The sequence below is a fragment of the Dendrobates tinctorius genome, unplaced genomic scaffold, assembly GCF_039654945.1.
Source record: "Dendrobates tinctorius isolate UK_male_01 unplaced genomic scaffold, ASM3965494v1 ptg000029l, whole genome shotgun sequence".
NCBI lineage: Eukaryota > Metazoa > Chordata > Amphibia > Anura > Dendrobatidae > Dendrobates > Dendrobates tinctorius.
Window position 1 is genome coordinate 57,852,324 of NW_027361697.1, and position 21,478 is coordinate 57,873,801.

Consider the following 21,478-nt stretch of genomic DNA (forward strand, 5'->3'; position numbering starts at 1 on the left):
GGAATGGTATAAACCATTGAAGCTGTGGTTAAACAGAGGAGTTGATTGCTTCCATGTCTAATTAGATTTCTGTGGAATGCATATAGTCACAATAATTCAAACTTGTCTTCTGCATACTGGCCTGTAGATGGCAGTCTCAATCCTAAATAAAAAAAGGGTTCATTCACACAACCTCATTAACTATGCTGAAGCATGTAATTAACAGCAGCTGACTAATTATAGCTAATTAGACCTGTATGTGAGCGCTGAGAGAACACTCAGCATGCATTACAATGACGTTTAACCTGAAATTATAAATCAGATGATGATCAGTTTCCATGTCAAACCATTGTATAGCGCTTCCTGTGAGGATACTGGAACTGATAAAACAGAACTCTGAATATAGTACCCTTCTCTTTGTCTAATGTATTTCATAAAGTTAATTATGTTCTAAAATGCCATTTAATTCAAGCCATATTGGTACCATTTTCATCACTAACTGCTTTTGCAAATTGTAGATCACATTCTTACTTTAGAATTATTTATATTATGCTATTTTATTTTTCTCTAGCTATTGGTGCCAAATACAAATAAATAAATCTTTTAAAAATGTAATCTGCTTTGACAAAATTTTCCATAAAAACTCGATCTGCAGAGTACATTCTCCCTGAGTCTCAATAATTCAAAGTCTCTAATTGCCTAGACAAAAAAGTATATCACATTTCAAGGCAGTGCATTACAAAAAAATGCAATTCCACAGTAGTTTAGGTAAAAGAAGGGTGATTTGAACTTTTATCTTTTTTTAACTTTTGTAATGTTTTTTAAAACATTTTTTCTTACTTTTTACTTGCTTCAATAGTCCCCTTAGGAGACTTGAAGCTACCATCTTCTGACCTCTTGTGCTACAACTAGCATGGCTTCATCCATGTTAAGTGTAGCAGAAATCAAAACCTTCTGTGAATGGCGACCATGGGCCGGCGTTCATAGAAGATCTGCAATGACAAGCATGGGGGTCTTCTGCAGATACCTCGTTGTCATGCCAACCCATCGTCACCCCTCAATCATGTGACAGGGGCGCCAATGGGCAAGATTTGTGACATGAATCTGTTTTTCACGAGTTGAATGCTGCCGTCAGAGATTGACAGCGGTTTATAACATGTTAACAGCCGTGGGTGGATAGTGATTCCACCCACGGCTGCAAGGGGCACATGACAGCTGATCAAATCAGCTGTCATGTCCTGGGTAAGATATGGGCTCTGATGCTGAGGGATCTATGATTTACCTATACGTTTGTTGCAGCATAATATGTTGTTATCTTGGATGACAGGGATGCTGGTTAATTGAACAATAGATGTTTGTTAATATGTTCATTACACATTGTACCAGGCTATATAGTTTGTTGACCTGCAAAACAGAGAAGGATGAGCTATGCAGATTGAGTAAATACTCAATGGCAGTTTAACTCATCCCATCTCCCCCCCGACCTGTGGATGATGACCTGAACAACAGATGTGGTTATAAAAAGGGATTTCTATTGTTCTGCAAAAAGAATTAGAGTTACTTGACAGAACAGCTGCCAAGAAAACATGGCTCCTTCAGGAGGGACACATATTTGACTCTACAGGATGTCAGCTTAGGGGACCACGGCCCCATATGGAAGAATACAGCTCTGCTCCATTGCCCATCACTGAATCCATGGATACATTTGGAGAAGCCAGATTTGGACGCACCAGTCATATGAGAAACATGGATACATTTGGGGAAGCCAGGATTTTGACCCATCATTCATCTGGCTCCATGGAGACATTCAGAGAAGCCAGGTTGAGTCTCTTCGGTCACTTGGCCACATACCTCAATGTACTATCAGCTTCCTAAGCTTGTCATTACCTCCTCTCTGTGGGTGCACACTAAAATCAGGGTGCCACTGGTGGGGGTAGTCTACCTAGAAGCTCGCAAGTTGTAGCTGCTCTTGTCCTGGCGAGTCAGCGGAAGGGTGAGACTGTAATTTTGCACAATCTTGGTTATTTTGCTAGGACTGTTCTATATGTTATCATCCATTGGTGGGTCAATAAAATATTGTCACTCTGTTTTACCCGCACCCACTGTTGACTGAGTAGCATTATCCCCATGCAAAAAGGAGATTGGGCATTCAGTGGGATAAGCCCTGGTCCATGCGGTCCCAGGTCAGCAGACTAAAGCATGCGCTGTCCCCCCATGCCTCCACAGTAGTTTTTTCAGTCCCCCTAAGAAAGGTATCTAAGTCTCTATCTTTCTCCATCAAGGGAAGTTTTCCAAGCGCAATCTCTTTGGATTAATGTACTGTGAATAGGGTAGCTGAGAACCCCTTAGTATTTGGGCCATCTGAAGCTGGAACTATTGCTCAGCCTGACATTCTGCAGCAGCAGCAGCAGCAGCATCTTGCAGCCTGTTGGTACAATAAGCTGCAGGTGCAAACTGTCATCACATTCTCTAGCTGTTGTAAGGCCTCTTCCAAAGAAAGATCCATTCTTGCCCCAGAACTCACATTATTAGTACCCCCAGAATTTGTTTCTGGGACAAAGTCAATTGCTTGGCTCCTCTGATTTGGGCTTTCTCTTTGTTCAGGTGCCACGGTACTCAGCTCCAAGTACTGCTCCAAATCAGCAGATCTTTGGAATTTTCTGCTGTTTCTATTCCTCTCTGCTCACAGAGGTTAATCAGAGCCTCCTTATTCTGCTTGTTGTATACAGCTGCCATAATGGTAGACAGCCTTTTGTCAAATAAAAGAAAGAAAAGAAAAATGGGAAGGGGACACTGTTTGCAAGTATGTCTTTGTAAGCACTGAGTTGAACCTTGTAGAACTGGTGAACTCGTCGCAAGGTTGCCAGTTCTTTAGTACAGGGAATAAATGCTTAAACCAAATACTAATGCTCTAATAGAAGTAAAAATCTCTATCCCACTGCTAGTCACAAAGTTGCAACGTACGCACTTCTCAGCAGTGAAGTGCACCAGCAAGGGTTAATCTCACTCAATCTTGCTCTCATTCTCTGTTTTTGGCTACAAAGTGAGCATAAATCACATCCCAACACAGTCCACACAGCCCAATTACTTAATGCGCTGCCACCACTCACCAAACACAAGGGGTGATGAGTCCCCAAAATATTTTACTGTCAGACAATCAAAAGATCATACACTCTCTGAAAGGCCATGGTTCTTTTAGAGCATGCAAGGGTCAAGTTTATTAAAGAGTTTAAGCTTTAATATAAAAATATGCAGTGCTTACAAAAAAATATAAAAAGGTAAAATACAGCAACCCACAAATATGCCAACAGTTATAAAATTAATAGCGAGAAATAGCAGAAATATCTAAAAGTTTCCATCTAAAATGATCTTCTGATTTCCATGAGGGGAGGAGAAGTGAATTATGGATTGGATCAGCCTCCTAAGCAATCCTCACATGTGAACAACTTGTTTTGTGTCACCCAGCTTTTTATTCTAGGATGGCCCAGAATGGCCGATTTAAAAGTTGCTGCTTGTGAAAGGATGATGGGAAAAGTTGTGGCATTTCAAACATTCTGTGACTCCCCCCTTTTGTCTATACAGACATTAGGAGATATTATTTCCAAGTTACAAGCCATCTGATAGCTCTTTTAAGCTGCCATGTTTGACACCTCTAGCATTCTCCCAGGAGACCCCCCCCCCCCCCCCCCGTGTTTCTGAGTCCCTGTAATAAGAGTAGGCAGATTTTATCTCCTTTGCATAGAGACAGCATGGGGTTGCAGTCTTAACTAGTTATTTTACTGATAGCATAGTCCCTTACAATTACATATTTCCTTCACACCCCTATAGTGCCAATATCTATACTGTTCCCTTTCATCATACTGCCCCCTCCTTGGCATACAGTCCCCTCCTTGCTGTGCGCTCACACTGTCCCCCCATTCTGCCCCCTCTTTTTTCCATTCCCCACACTACCCAGTCTCTATTCTGTGCTCCTTCACACTTTTCTTCCCCCACAATGTCTCCTCACACTATTCCCCTCAATAGTCTTCTCAAACATTTCCCTCCTCCTTCCTCATACTGTCTCTTCATATATTCCCCCTTGCTCTCCATACTGTCTCCTCGTACATCCCCATAAAGATTTTGAATCCATTCCCTCACTCTCCTCATACTGTTTCCTCACCTATTCCACAATCTCCCTGGTCCTCATACTATGCCCTTAGCACCAATCCGCCCCACTCCTTAGACTGTGTCCATAGTACCAATCCTTCCCACTCATACTGTGCTGCAGCACCAACCCCCACCGCTCCTCATACTGTGTCCACAGCACCAATTGCCCCCCCTCTCCTCATGCTGTGTCCACATCAATCCCAACTGCTCTTCATATTTTGTCCCACTTCTAATACTGTGCCCTCAGCACCAATTCCCATCCACTCCTCATACTGTGTCTGCTGCATCAGTCCCCCACCCCTCCTCATACTGTGTACACACCACCAATCCCCCCACTCATCATACTGTGTCTGCACCAATTCCCCCCACTCATTATACTCTGCCTGCAACTGAATCCCTCCACTGCTCCTCATTCTGTGTCCACCCCAATTCCATCCCATCCCTGCTCCATATAATGTCTCTTCCTCCCAACATTAAACCATCAGTCTTTTCAGCTCCAGGGGAGAGCTTACCTGACCAATGTTCATTGTGCCGATGTGGCTCAGGAGAGTGATGGCAGCAGAGTGATCAGCTGACCTGGTCACTCTGCTGAGGTCACCCTGATCTGGAAGTGCTGGGGTCAGGGTTTCAATTGTACTCAAGTCTGAAAGCTTTTCGGACACTGTTGAGCATTCTCCACCACAATCACCACATGCTCCTGAGCTTACAGAACATGAAGAGAATCTTCCTCCAAAACGTCTGCTGGCAGGACATTGGTTCTGCTCTTTATTGCCAACTTTACACCATCTTACTGTGCTGAGATCTTGATCTGGTTGCCAATCACCAGTAACATTTTCCATGACTTAGCTCACAGTTTCCTTAGGTGGGGGAAATCGTCTAAGCTCTGCCTCCATGCCTGAGTCCCACCTCTAGATTTGCCCTGACTCAAAGAATCACTTCCATTGCCTGTGTCACTATCACTAAAGCCCCCGCTACACATAGCGATATCGCTAGCAATATTGCTGTAACGTCACTGGTTTTGTGGTTTCATGTGATACTTACCTCTGACCGGCTCCCCCGCTGGTTATCGCTGATCGCGCGAGAAGGTCCTGGCCCATTTCTCGTTGGGCGCTTCCTGCTGGGCTTCCTGTGGCACCGACGAGCGACGTGTGGACGCGGACGGGAGAACGTCAGGATCGCCTCGTCTGACACGTAAGTAGCGACCCCCGACCCCTGTTATGTCGCTGGTGAGATCTGCCTGTGTGGCAGCTCACTAGCAACCACTTAGCGATGCACCAGCGATCCATATAGTTGTCGGGATTGCTGGTGCATCACTAAGTGTAACGGTACCCTTAGGCTTGCAGAGCCAACAACACAGCTACATGATTGAATTATTTACTCCATCTCCTAAAGCCACATGTCATCCGAAGACAAAGGTTGACTGTCCATCTCATTCAATAAATCAACTAGAAGAAGTTGTCCATGTGAAATATCTTCCTTTACCCCCAGGGTTCTATAGCTTAGGGGAATAAGGGGTGAAACAGATACAGTCGTAATTGATGGAATTTAAAGTCCCCAATGAAAAATGTAAGAACACCAAGGATAACATGCTTTTTTTCTGCAGCTTCTTTACTGCCAAGAGATCAGGTTTTGCTGCAGAAAAATATGCTGAAATATCGCCTTGTGTGAACTTATCCTTAGACTGGAGTCGCACTAGCAAGAAATACGTACAAGTGTTAAGCGCAAAAAAACCGCATAGCACTCGTCCCAGTGTTAATCTATGGGTCAGCTCCCATCAGTCGTTTTTTTATCCACCATATTATACGTGCTGAGAAAATTGCAGCATGCTGAGATTTGCACTGTATTACGCCCATAAAACGCCAATGCAAGTCTATGAGGGCGAGAAAAAAACGGATTACACATGGACCACACGTGTGACTTACGAGAAATATGCACCCGTGTCCTTTACAAAAGCTGACAATTCAGTGCGCTATACAGTAAAATCACACTGACATGTTTAATAAAGAATAGAAAGAATAGATATATGCACATAGAATATATATATATATATATATATATATAATGTATATATATATATACTGTACAGTATATATGTACATGTCAGTGAGACACACACATATATATATATATATATATATTTATATTTATATTTCATGGAGTTCTACCTAGCATAATAGCGGGTAAATCAATTGCCGGCTTCTGTAAAGTCATTACAGAATCTGACATGATATGACACATGGTTTACATATAGTAAACCATGTTATATCAAAATGCTCTATATATGTCAGTGTTTAATAAATTTATTAGTTTGTGTTAGGAAAAATTTGGAACTCTAGGGGTTACATTTAAGGCTATAATCGCTGAAAAAAATTGCCTGGGCTCCCACACAATTTTTTCCACCAGAGAGGGAAAGCCAGTGACTGAGGACAGATAATAATAGCCTAGGAAGGTACCATGGTTATTGCCCCCCCGGCTAAAAATATCTGCCCCCAGCCACCCCAAAAAAGGCGCATCTATATGATGCGCCTTTCCTTGCACTTAGCCTCTCTATTCCCATTGCCTTTACGTCATTGACGTCACTGAGGCTGCGCGGAGTCTCAGGCTGCCCTGAGGTGAACTGACAGCGTGGGAAAAAGTTCAGAAACTTTCCCACACTAATCAGTTCATCTCCGGTCAGGCGGGGAGGCTGCGCAGACATGATTTCATTCAGTCTGCAGTGGTTTACAGCCAGGCCAGTAGCATTAGCACCAGTGTCACGATCCATTTTTGGATCTGTCAGATTCTGGATTCCCTTTTAAAAACTTTTTCCCTTTCAGACCATCAGGGGTAAATGTCAGCTTTTGCCCCGGTGGCCGCTGGTGTTACTACAACTGTAGTTGTTCGGCTGTTGGATTCCCCCCCGGTGGTCGCTGATGTTACTACATGTTTAGTTAGTCAGCAGGTGGTGACTACTCCCACTTCCCTTTATAAGGCCATCTGGTGCTGCAGATCACTGTTGGTAATACTGAACTTGTGTATAATTGGAAAGGTGGGCACCACAGAGAATATTCTAGCTAGGTGCAAGCTTGCGCCAAATTATGCTATACCAAAAAAGAAAAGGAAAGAAGCGCAACTGTTATGAATGGGTCACCAAGGAGGATGGCAGGACCAGGCTAAGCCACCAGAAGACCAGAGAGGTTGGTAACTAAGCGGATTGCAGACCCCTGATCCTATCCACCCAACTAGCAGTAGCCGTGGAGCATTCCTACGATGCCCTAGATGCTTCGTCACAGCCGGAGGACTAACTAAGCCTAAAGACAGGAAGTTGAAATCTAAACTGCCCCAGAGCAGATCCCCAAAGGAATAGACAGCCCCCAAACATATATTGTCGGTGAGACAAGATGAGACTCAAATACAGGCAGTGAACAGACTGAGCAAACGGTGGGGCCCAAGCTGTCTAGACAGGACAGGACAGAAAAAGATACTGTCTGCAATCATGCACAAAACCCTGAAAAGTCCAACACTTCTGATATACAAAAAAACCTAAGATCACACGTTCTCACCCCCGCTAGATCAGCACTCTGGTATAAACTGGCAGCAAGCAAAAAGATACTAACATAACAGGGGACTGAACAAGCTGCAAAATATGAAGCAGGGCCCAGCGCTGCCTCCAGCAGGGAGCATGCTGAACCCTAGCAGCAAAACAGAAAGCAAAAAAAGACACAACCAGATTAGATGCAAAGGATTAGCAAAAGAATCACTTAGCTGAACATGCAGGTCAGGCAGTGGACAAAAGAGCTCAAATGCACACAGAGGAAAAAATCACCAGCAATCCCAGATTCCCAATTATCATCGTCAGGTGGAGAACCACCATCCACCTGGCCAGCTCCACTACTCTCAGTAACCACCAGAGGGAGCAGAGGGAGCTTCGGCTCATAAATCCGAGCAAGGGAGTTCACAACACACCCCATTAGCTGAGGGGCAGTTCAGGGGCCCAGGTTCCACATCTCCTGTTTTCCCACTACTGCCCCGTTACAACCGGTCCCTGTTGTAAACTAGTTAACCTCTTGGGATGGATTGCAGCGGGGGACCAGATTGAACAACGGCGGAGAGGTATGGATATTGTTGCTTTTTTATTTTATTTTTTTTTTTACAGGAGAACAAGGGATTCCGTTGGATTGGCAGAATAATAAATTTGGTCAAAAACTTTGTGAAATTATTTCATTAAAATAATTTTTAATTAATGTGTGTGTGTCTTTTTTAACCCTTTACTACTATAGGATTAATAATGGATAGGTGTCTTATTGACACCTCTCCATTATTAACCCGGCTTAATATCACCTTTCAATAGCAAGGTGACATTATCCCCTTATTAATCCATGACACACTGCTAAAGGCAATGGGAATAGAGAGGCTAAGTGCCAGAAAAGGCGCATCTTATAGATGCGCCTTTTCTGGGGTGGCTGGGGGCAGATATTTTTTGCCGGGGGGGCATTAACCATGGTCTCTTCCTAGGCTATTTATATCTGTCCTCAGTCACTGGCTTTCCCTCTCTGGTGGAGAAAATACAGCGGGAGCCCACGCAATTTTTTTCAACGAATTTACCCGGTAAATTAACACCTACATGTCCCAAATTTTACACACGTACACTAATCTAATTATTAGTCAAAGACATATATAGAACTAAATGAAATGAAATGGTTTACTGTATGTAAACCATGTGTTATTTCATGTCGGGTTCTGTAATGATTTTACAGAAGCCGGCAATTCATTTAGCAGCTATTATGCTATGTAGAACTCTATGAACTAAAAGTTTATCTAATATATAAAGCTCAAGTGTGTGTATGTGTGTATGTCCGGGATTGGAATCCGCAACGTCGCAGCTACAGCCACAAAATTTGGCACAGTCACACGTCTTGACCCCAAGAGCGTCCTAGGCTATGTTGTGAGGCGAAATTTTAACCCCGCGCGTTCCAATTCACCAAACAATTTTGCCCCTATCTACATAATGGGAAAAAAGTGTGTGTATCAAGCCCCGCCCCTCATTATGATGTCATAATGGTTGCCATGGCAACGCTGATGTCATCATAGGTTGCAAGCCCCGCCGCTCAATATGATGTCATAATGGTTGACTTTGGGATGGAGGATGTGTGATGGGTATATGGGCACTGGACTATGGGATGGAGGATATGTATGACGGGTATATGGGCACGGGACTATGGGATGGCGGATATGTATGATGGGTATATGGGCATGGGACTATGGGATGGAGGATATGAATGATGGGTATATGGGCATGGGACTATGAGATGAAGGATGTGTGATGGGTATATGGGCAGTCGACTATGGGATGGCGAATATGTATGATGGGTATATGGGCATGGGACTATGGGATGGAGAATGTGTGATGGGTATATGGGCACGGGCCTATGGGATCGTGGATATGTATGATGGGTATAGGGGCATGGGACTATGAGATGAAGGATGTGTGATGGGTATATGGGCACACGACTATGGGATGGCAAATATGTATGATGGGTATATGAGCATGGGGCTATGAGATGAAGGATGTGTGATGGGTATACGGGCACTCGACTATGGGATGGCGAATATGTATAATGGGTATATGGGCATGGGACTATGGGATGGAGGATGTGTGATGGGTATATGGGCACGGGCCTATGGGATCGTGGATATGTATGATGCGTATAGGGGCATGGGACTATGAGATGAAGGATGTGTGATGGGTATATGGGCACACGACTATGGGATGGCAAACATGTATGATGGGTATATGAGAATGGGGCTATGAGATGAAGGATGTGTGATGGGTATACGGGCACTCGACTATGGGATGGCGAATATGTATAATGGATATATGGGCATGGGACTATGGGATGGAGGATGTGTGATGGGTATATGGGCACGGGCCTATGGGATCGTGGATATGTATGATGGGTATATGGGCACGGGACTATGGGATGGAGGATAATTATAATTTGCTATAACTAACCACAGTTAGTTACTATGCCCAGGCAGCGCCGGGCTCTTCAGCAAGTATATATAAAAAGTAAAAAAAAATAGGCAGCACTCCAAATTTAATGTGAAAAAAAAGTGGATACTTTACTGATCCTCAGGTGGCAACGTTTCAACGGTGACCCATCTTTATCAGCTTGATAAAGGCGGGTCACTGTTGAAATGTTGCCACCTGAGGATCAGTAAAGTATCCACTTTTTCACATTTAATTTGGAGTGCTGCCTATTTTTTTTTTTTACCTTTATTAGCTTGGCTGTTTGGACACTGCTGACTAGGTTTTGCACCAATTGTCTAATTTTGGTAGTGCTGCCCTTTTTTTGATATATATATATATATAAATATCAATGACATGTATATATATATATATATATATATATATATGTATTCTTTGTGTATATACAATATCTATTCTTTTATTTGTGTTTCAACCTGTCATTGGGATCCAATATATGTCCATTTTGCAAGCCGGCGAGAAAATCTCGTCATACGAATGCCATACGGATATAACACGGATGCTTACATGCACAAAAATCGCATCCTCGCATTGCAACGGATGACATACGGATCACTGTTTGGTGAACATTTCTGCGTTTTTCGACCGTAAAATATGGACCGTATTTTTATATATTATGTGTGACTTCGGTCTTAAACTGTACTTCAGTATAACATAGAAATATCTTAAGGCCACGTTCACACACTCAGTATTTGGTCAGTATTTCACGTCAGTATTTGTAATCCAAAACCAGGAGTGGAACAATTAGATGAAAAGTATAATAGTAACATGTCACCACTTCTGTATTTATCGCCCACTCCTGGTTTTGGCTTACAAATACTGATGTGAAATACTGACCAAATACTGAGTGTGTGAACGTGGCCTTAGGCTAGTTTCACACTTGCTTTTTTTTGCAGCGCGTTTTTCCCGCAAAAAAACGCATTGAAAAAACGCATACATAAGCATACAACTGCTGCGTTTTTTTCAAGCATTTTTATGAGCATGCATGAAAAAAACGCAGCGTTTTTATGCGTTTGTATGCGTTTTTAGCGCGTTTTTACCGCGTTTGCGTTTTTTTCCAACATTTTAAGGTGGCCCCTACACTACCCAAACCATGACTTTACTAACCCTAACCCTGACCCTAACCCTAACCCTAACCCTGACCCTAACCCTAACCCTAACCCTGACCCTAACCCTTAACAAAACCATACTTAACCCTAACCCTGACCCTGACCCTAACCCTAACCCTAACCCTAACCCTAACCCTAACCCTAACCCTGACCCTAACCCTAACCCTAACCCTAACCCTAACCCTAACCCTGACCCTAACCCTTAACAAAACCATACTTAACCCTAATCCTGACCCTAACCCTGACCCTAATCCTTAACAAAACCATACTTAACCCTAACCCTGACCCTAACCCTAACCCTGACCCTAACCCTAACCCTAACCCTGACCCTAACCCTAACCCTAACCCTAACCCTGACCCTAAACCTTAACAAAACCATACTTAACCCTAATCCTGACCCTAACCCTGACCCTAATCCTTAACAAAACCATACTTAACCCTAACCCTGACCCTAACCCTAACCCTGACCCTAACCCTAACCCTAACCCTGACCCTAACCCTAACCCTAACCCTGACCCTAAACCTTAACAAAACCATACTTAACCCTAATCCTGACCCTAACCCTGACCCTAATCCTTAACAAAACCATACTTAACCCTAACCCTGACCCTAACCCTAACCCTGACCCTAACCCTAACCCTAACCCTGACCCTAACCCTAACCCTAACCCTAACCCTGACCCTAACCCTTAACAAAACCATACTTAACCCTAATCCTGACCCTAACCCTGACCCTAACCCTTAACCAAACCATACTAAACCCTAACCCTGACCCAAAACCCAACCCTAACCCTGACCCTGACCCTAACCCTAACCCTAAACCCCCTTAACTAACCCTAACTCTAACTCAAACCCCTAAATTCCATGGTTAAAAAAAAAAAACGCATATGCAAAAAAACGCTTACATGAGCATGCCAGTGCGCACATATGCGCATCCATAGGCTATAATGGCCCTTTTTAGCGCAAAACGTGCGCATATGTGCGCATGCGCTTTTTTTCAGGGCCAAAAAATGCAACATGATGCGTCTGGAAAATCCAATCGCACACCCCAAAAAAACGCAGCGCATGAAAATCGCATACATGCGCTTACAAGCGCGCAAGTATGCGCACCCATGTTAAAGATAGGGGAAAAAACGCATGCGCAGGTTAGCGTTTTTTTCCAGCGCTAAAAAACGCAAATGTGAAACCAGCCTTACTGAAAGATTTAAAAGCACGAAACAGAAAACTTTGTAAAAAACTAAATTTTTGTCAGGCTCAAAACTTTTGGCCTTCGATGGTAGAGTGGTTTCTCAACTGAAGAAAGGCAGAAGGAATGACAAAAACATGACATTTCAAGAACAGGTTTAGTTATAAAAAGGCAACAATTTTGTTGGTTACAGAGTTTTACAAGAGTCAAGAACAGTAAACCAATAAAGAACAACAATGGGAAAATGTTATGTAAGAAAGATTAAGTGCACATATATTAAAGAGGCTGACCAGTCTAAAATGATAAGTATGCAGTCACTCTATGTGACTGCAAACCTGTGAATCCTCACAGCGCAAGCACTGCACACTGTGACGATTCTATGGTGTCAGTGTTGGGGTCATCAGTTGAACCTGCTGATATTATTTTTCATTAAGTGGTAGGATTACTTTCTAATTACTGATCGATTTCAGCTGAGGTCATGACTTTCCATGGCTTTCTTCATCTGTTCTTTACTTTTTCCTTGTATTATTTCTCACTATTAGGCCATATTCACACATTGAGTATTTGGTAGAGTTGAGCGACTTTTGGTTTTTTAGGGTCGCGTTTCGTTTCGTGAAACCTGACTTTTCCAAAAGTCGGGTCGAGCAAGATCGTCCGATTATAGGGAAAAGTCGGGGTCGTCCCGAAACACAAAACCCAATGTAAGTCAATGGGGAATAAAAGTCGGCAGTGAGAGGAGGACAGGAAACACACCTACAGTGCCCATTTGAATGCCAAAAGCATCAATTCTTCTTACTTAAGCTTGTCAACCTTAATTAACTTCATAATACAAGTTACGCACTGAAAAATGGGGGTTATTTGTCTACAGACTGTGGGGGGGAGGGCTGGCTCCAGGTTTTCATATGCCCTGGGCGAAAGAGCGCCCCTTTAACACATACCACAACTCATCATGCTCCGATACGGCAGAGAAATAGTATAGTACAATGAAAAATACCTCACTTTTTACATCTCATGACGAGGCCCATCTATTTCTCCATACAGAATCATTGGTCCCATATAATGTTTGAAACAGTATATGATGAGCTCCACATAATGCTACAGTATATGTTGGTCCCCATGGATGAAGCTCCACTGTCTTATGGGCCCAAATAATGCTCCAAACATAATGGGCCCCATTTCTAATGCTCTAGTGTATAATGGGCCCTGTAAATGCTGCTCCAGTGTCTGATGTCCACCTTTGGAATGTTCCAGTGTATGGTGGGCCCCATCTATCATTCTCCAGAGTATAGCGCTCCCCAAAAATTGCTGTCCCAACATTGAAAACAATCAAATAAGTCTCCTCGCTAGGGAATCCCTGTACTTGTCTGGACAGGTGCTATAGCTTGCTTAACAGCTCGCCAGCCGTTCTCACGCCCAGTATGGATTGCACGTGATTGCACAAAGGTTAGAAAGGGTACCGTATCCCTGGATAACATGTATGGATAGCGTACACATTCAAAATATATGTCTCAGGAGGCAGGCTCAGACGGTGTCAGGCCCAGTATGGATTGCACGTGATTGCACAAAGGTTAGAAAGGGTACCGTATCCCTGGATAACATGTATGGATAGCGTACACATTCAAAATATATGTCTCAGGAGGCAGGCTCAGACAGTGTCAGGCACAGTGTGGATTGCACGTGATTGCACAAAGGTTAGAAAGGGTACCGTATCCCCGGATAACATGTATGGATAGCGTACACATTCAAAATATATGTCTCAGGAGGCAGGCTCAGATGGTGTTAGGCCCAGTATGGATTGCACGTGATTGCACAAAGGTTAGAAAGGGTACCGTATCCCCGGATAACATGTATGGATAGCGTACACATTCAAAATATATGTCTCAGGAGGCAGGCTCAGACGGTGTTAGGCCCAGTATGGATTGCACGTGATTGCACAAAGGTTAGAAAGGGTACCGTATCCCCAGATAACATGTATGGATAGCGTACACATTCAAAATATATGTCTCAGGAGGCAGGCTCAGATGGTGTTAGGCCCAGTATGGATTGCACGTGATTGCACAAAGGTTAGAAAGGGTACCGTATCCCTGGATAACATGTATGGATAGCGTACACATTCAAAATATATGTCTCAGAAGGCAGGCTCAGAGGGTGTCAGGCCCAGTATGGATTGCACGTGATTGCACAAAGGTTAGAAAGGGTACTGTATCCCCGGATAACATGTATGGATAGCGTACACATTCAAAATATATGTCTCAGGAGGCAGGCTCAGACGGTGTTAGGCCCAGTATGGATTGCACGTGATTGCACAAAGGTTAGAAAGGGTACCGTATCCCCGGATAACATGTATGGATAGCGTACACATTCAAATTATATGTCTCAGGAGGCAGGCTCAGACGGTGTTAGGCCCAGTATGGATTGCACGTGATTGCACAAAGGTTAGAAAGGGTACCGTATCCCCGGATAACATGTATGGATAGCGTACACATTCAAAATATATGTCTCAGGAGGCAGGCTCAGATGGTGTTAGGCCCAGTATGGATTGCACGTGATTGCACAAAGGTTAGAAAGGGTACCGTATCCCTGGATAACATGTATGGATAGCGTACACATTCAAAATATATGTCTCAGGAGGCAGGCTCAGACGGTGTCAGGCCCAGTATGGATTGCACGTGATTGCACAAAGGTTAGAAAGGGTACCGTATCCCTGGATAACATGTATGGATAGCGTACACATTCAAAATATATGTCTCAGGAGGCAGGCTCAGACGGTGTCAGGCACAGTATGGATTGCACGTGATTGCACAAAGGTTAGAAAGGGTACTGTATCCCCGGATAACATGTATGGATAGCGTACACATTCAAAATATATGTCTCAGGAGGCAGGCTCAGACGGTGTTAGGCCCAGTATGGATTGCACGTGATTGCACAAAGGTTAGAAAGGGTACCGTATCCCCGGATAACATGTATGGATAGCGCACACATTCAAAATATATGTCTCAGGAGGCAGGCTCAGACGGTGTTAGGCCCAGTATGGATTGCACGTGATTGCACAAAGGTTAGAAAGGGTACCGTATCCCCGGATAACATGTATGGATAGCGTACACATGCAAAATATATGTCTCAGGAGGCAGGCTCAGACGGTGTTAGGCCCAGTATGGATTGCACGTGATTGCACAAAGGTTAGAAAGGGTACCGTATCCCCGGATAACATGTATGGATAGCGTACACATTCAAAATATATGTCTCAGGAGGCAGGCTCAGATGGTGTTAGGCCCAGTATGGATTGCACGTGATTGCACAAAGGTTAGAAAGGGTACCGTATCCCCGGATAGCATGTATGGATAGCGTACACATTCAAAATATATGTCTCAGGAGGCAGGCTCAGACGGTGTCAGGCCCAGTATGGATTGCACGTGATTGCACAAAGGTTAGAAAGGGTACCGTATCCCTGGATAACATGTATGGATAGCGTACACATTCAAAATATATGTCTCAGGAGGCAGGCTCAGACGGTGACAGGCACAGTATGGATTGCACGTGATTGCACAAAGGTTAGAAAGGGTACCGTATCCCCGGATAACATGTATGGATAGCGTACACATTCAAAATATATGTCTCAGGAGGCAGGCTCAGACGGTGTTAGGCCCAGTATGGATTGCACGTGATTGCACAAAGGTTAGAAAGGGTACCGTATCCCCGGATAACATGTATGGATAGCGCACACATTCAAAATATATGTCTCAGGAGGCAGGCTCAGACGGTGTTAGGCCCAGTATGGATTGCACGTGATTGCACAAAGGTTAGAAAGGGTACCGTATCCCCGGATAACATGTATGGATAGCGTACACATTCAAAATATATGTCTCAGGAGGCGGGCTCAGACGGTGTTAGGCCCAGTATGGATTGCACGTGATTGCACAAAGGTTAGAAAGGGTACCGTATCCCTGGATAACATGTATGGATAGCGTACACATTCAAAATATATGTCTCAGGAGGCAGGCTCAGACGGTGTCAGGCCCAGTATGGATTGCACGTGATTGCACAAAGGTTAGAAAGGGTACCGTATCCCTGGATAACATGTATGGATAGCGTACACATTCAAAATATATGTCTCAGGAGGCAGGCTCAGACGGTGTCAGGCACAGTATGGATTGCACGTGATTGCACAAAGGTTAGAAAGGGTACCGTATCCCCGGATAACATGTATGGATAGCGTACACATTCAAAATATATGTCTCAGGAGGTAGGCTCAGACGGTGTTAGGCCCAGTATGGATTGCACGTGATTGCACAAAGGTTAGAAAGGGTACCGTATCCCCGGATAACATGTATGGATAGTGTACACATTCAAAATATATGTCTCAGGAGGCAGGCTCAGACGGTGTTAGGCCCAGTATGGATTGCACGTGATTGCACAAAGGTTAGAAAGGGTACCGTATCCCCGGATAACATGTATGGATAGCGTACACATTCAAAATATATGTCTCAGGAGGCGGGCTCAGACGGTGTTAGGCCCAGTATGGATTGCACGTGATTGCACAAAGGTTAGAAAGGGTACCGTATCCCTGGATAACATGTATTGATAGCGTACACATTCAAAATATATGTCTCAGGAGGCAGGCTCAGACGGTGTCAGGCCCAGTATGGATTGCACGTGATTGCACAAAGGTTAGAAAGGGTACCGTATCCCTGGATAACATGTATGGATAGCGTACACATTCAAAATATATGTCTCAGGAGGCAGGCTCAGACGGTGTCAGGCACAGTATGGATTGCACGTGATTGCACAAAGGTTAGAAAGGGTACCGTATCCCCGGATAACATGTATGGATAGCGTACACATTCAAAATATATGTCTCAGGAGGTAGGCTCAGACGGTGTTAGGCCCAGTATGGATTGCACGTGATTGCACAAAGGTTAGAAAGGGTACCGTATCCCCGGATAACATGTATGGATAGTGTACACATTCAAAATATATGTCTCAGGAGGCAGGCTCAGACGGTGTTAGGCCCAGTATGGATTGCACGTGATTGCACAAAGGTTAGAAAGGGTACCGTATCCCCGGATATCATGTATGGATAGCGTACACATTCAAAATATATGTCTCAGGAGGCAGGCTCAGACGGTGTTAGGCCCAGTATGGATTGCACGTGATTGCACAAAGGTTAGAAAGGGTACCGTATCCCCGGATAACATGTATGGATAGCGTACACATTCAAAATATATGTCTCAGGAGGCAGGCTCAGACGGTGTTAGGCCCAGTATGGATTGCACGTGATTGCACAAAGGTTAGAAAGGGTACCATATCCCCGGATAACATGTATGGATAGCGTACACATTCAAAATATATGTCTCAGGAGGCAGGCTCAGACGGTGTCAGGCACAGTATGGATTTGACGGCCCAGATTACACAGCGGAGGAGCAGGGAGAGGTAAAGATTGCAAATGCTGTGGCCCTGCCCAAGCAAGGGGGGCCCACTCGTGGGCGTCGGTACTGGCACTGGGCCCCTCATAGTACAGCGGTGTGTCTGACGGCGGGTGTGCACCACCGCCGTCAGAGACACTTGATTGCACTATGAGGGACCCTGTGCCAGTGCCCGCGCCCAAGAGTCGGCCTACCCACCTGTCCAGGGCAACGGCACTCGCACGGTGTCGTGCGGTAGGTGGTGACCCCGGCCATGGGGGGGAGGCAGCACAGTTAGGTAGTTTAGAAAGTAGCATATGTTGATGTTGGACATTCAGCTGAAGCAAAAGGCGAAATAGGTGAAGTACCAGAAAGAGGTGGACCAAAGCAAGCCATTTTTCTGTCACCCTATGTGTCATCAGGGGAAGGTGGGACAAAATCCTTGGAAACCCATGCGTGGTTCATTTTAATGATGATCAGGTTAGATCATCCACATTTTGGGTTGACAGACGGGTCCTTTTTTCTGTCAGGATTGATCCAGCTGCACTGAAGACTCTTTCCGATAGCACACTTGCAGCTGGGCAAGCGAGCTCCTGTAAGGCATATTGGGCCAATTCAGGCCAGGTGTCCAGTTTAGCGGCCCAATAGTCAAAGGGGAATGACCTGTGTGGGAGAACATCGATATGGGAGGAAAAGTAGTTTGTAACCATAGTTGACAACTGCTGTCTCCTGTCACTTTCCATCGATGCAGTATTACCAGTTGTGTGAGCGGTATTTGAAAAATCAGTCCACAACATTGTCATGAAACCCCTGTCTCCAACGCCACTTCTGCTGTGTGCACCACGAACACCTCTGCCAAGCTGCCCCCGGCCCGTACGGCTCGTGTGAGAACCATCACCGCTGCTGTGTGCTGGGAATGCCTCAAGCAACCGATTTACCAGAGTTGCTTGTTTATTAGCCAATATTAGGTCAAGGTTCTCCTGTGGCATGATGTTTTGTAATTTGCCTTTATAGCGTGGATCCAGGATGCTGGCCAACCAGTAGTCGTCATCGTTCATCATTTTGGCAATGCGGGGGTCCCTTTTTAGGATCCGCAAGGCATAATCTGACATGTGGGCCAATGTTCCCGGTGTCAATGACGCACTGCGAGTGCTGGGTGGAGGAGCACTTTCTAGCAAATCCACATCCCTCCAGTCACGCACAAACCCTGTACCAGACCTTGCCACGCCAACATTTTCACTTGCCCCACGAGATGCATCCTCCTCCCCTAAGTAATCATCCCCATCATCCTCCTCCTCCTCTTCTTCCTCCACCTCGTCCAGGAGAGGTCCCTGAGCAGACAATGGCTGAATGTCATCAAGGATTCCCTCCTCCTCTTCCTCCTCATCAACATTGGCTGCAGACGCCTGCTCCTTAAGGTGCGTCAAAGTTTGCATGAGCAGACGCATAAGTGGGATGCTCATGCTTACGATGGCGTCGTCTGCGCTTACCAGCCGTGTGCATTCCTCAAAACACTGAAGGACTTTACAAAGGTCTTTCAGCTTCGACCACTGCACGCCTGTCAACTCCATGTCTGCTCTCAAAGTGCCTGGCCGTGTATCCTCCCACAAATGCATTATGGCCTGCCTCTGCTCACACAGCCGCTCCACCATGTGCAGGGTGGAGTTCCACCTTGTTGCAATGTCGATAATGAGGCGGTGGTTGGGAAGGTGGAGCAATCGCTGCAGCTTCTGCATACGAACGGAGTGTACAGGCGACCGGCGGATGTGCGCGCACAGTCTTCGCACCTTCTGGAGCAGGGCTGTTAACTCCGGATAATTTTTGAGGAAGCACTGCACCACCAGGTTCAAGGTGTGAGCCAAGGAAGGTATGTGGCTGAGTTTTGAAAGGGCTATGGCTGCCACAAAATTACAGCCGTTATCACTAACTACCTTGCCTGCCTCAAGATGTACACTGCCCAGCCATGACTCAGTTTGTCGCTTCAAGTACTCGGCCAGCACCTCGGCGGTGTGTCTGTCGCCCAAACACATCATCTGCAACACAGCCTGCTGACGCTTTCCACTAGCTGCTCGATAGGGGGATACATCGTGTGCAACAGTGGCAGCTGCAGATGGAGTACTCGTACGACTGCGCTCTGTGGACGAGCTTTCGCTTCTGGAGGAGGAGGAGGAGGAGGGTCGAACGCCTACAGCCAACTGTTTCCTATACCGTGGGCTAGGCAGCACTGTCCCACCACCGCTGTCCCCTGTGGACCCTGCATCCACCACATTAACCCAGTGCGCAGTGATGGACACGTAACGGCCCTGGCCATGCCGACTGGACCATGCATCAGTTGTGAGGTGCACCTTTCCGCTCACTGACTGCTTGAGTGCATGGACAATGCGGTCTTTCACATGATGGTGGAGGGCTGGGATGGCTTTGCGAGAGAAGAAGTGGCGACTGGGTAGGTCATAGCGTGGTACTGCATAGGCCATGAGTTCGCGGAAAGCTGTGCTTTCCACCGACCGAAAGGGCATCATCTCAAACGAGATTAGTTTGGCAATGTGGACGTTCAAACCCAGTGTACGCGGATGAGAGACTGAGTACTTTCTTGACCTACTCATAGTGTCTGGGAGGGTGAGCTGGACTTGAGAGCTGCATATGGTGGAAGTAGCGGTGGACAGGGCGGACTGAGAGAGGGTTGATGATGGTGATGGAGTTGGTGTTCTTTCTGATGGCCTAGAATCAGTCTTTCGTTGATATAACAGTGGGATTCCCTGACTGCTGTGGTCTTGCAACGACACCTCAACATTTGCTGCTGTGCTAACCGGTGGGCTTACAGTGGGGGAAACAATGTAGCGTTGCTGACTACCTTCGTTGTGATCAGTTGCACATGTGGCACTTGAGGTTTGGTGTTGTGTCCACGCTTGCAAGTGCATGCTGGTTAAATGTCTAAGCATGCAACTGGTATTCAAATTTTTCAGATTTTTCCCTCGGCTAAAGGTCTTTGCGCACTTCTTACAGATAACCTTGGCCTGATCATGAGGATTTTGTTCAAAAAAGTGCCACACTGCACTCTTCCTACTTTGGCAGACATTTTGCGGCCTAGCACGCTGTGATCTTTTGACCCTCTGGACAAGCTGTCCAGCAACTCTTTTGATGTTTGGAACCTGTCTTTTGAGTGCTCCGGGCCTGCCAGATAACAGCTGTTGCGATGTCGATGTCTGCTGTGGATGCTCCTCATCTGAGCTATTGGAAGCAGCACCCTCTTCCCCCAATGGATGCCAATCTGGGTCAACAACTGGGTCATCCATCACCTCCTCTTAAATGTCATGTGCACCTTTCTCTGTGTCACCGTGTATGGTGGTATAGTGTGCGGGAAGGGGCACCTGAGTCTCATCAGGGTCAAAATCTGGCTCTGTACACTGCGAGGACAATGTAGTTCTCTGAGTGAATGTACCAGCAGAATCATCCATCAGCGGCTGTGCATCAGTGCACTCCATGTCAGATTCATCTTGGCCTGGGTAATTCACCATTTCACTTGATAATCCAGGCATGGTATGTGAAAACAGCTCCATGGAGTAATCAGTAGTATGGCCTGCATCATCCTTCAATCTTGGTTGGGGTGAAGGACACAAGGAAAGGTGTGG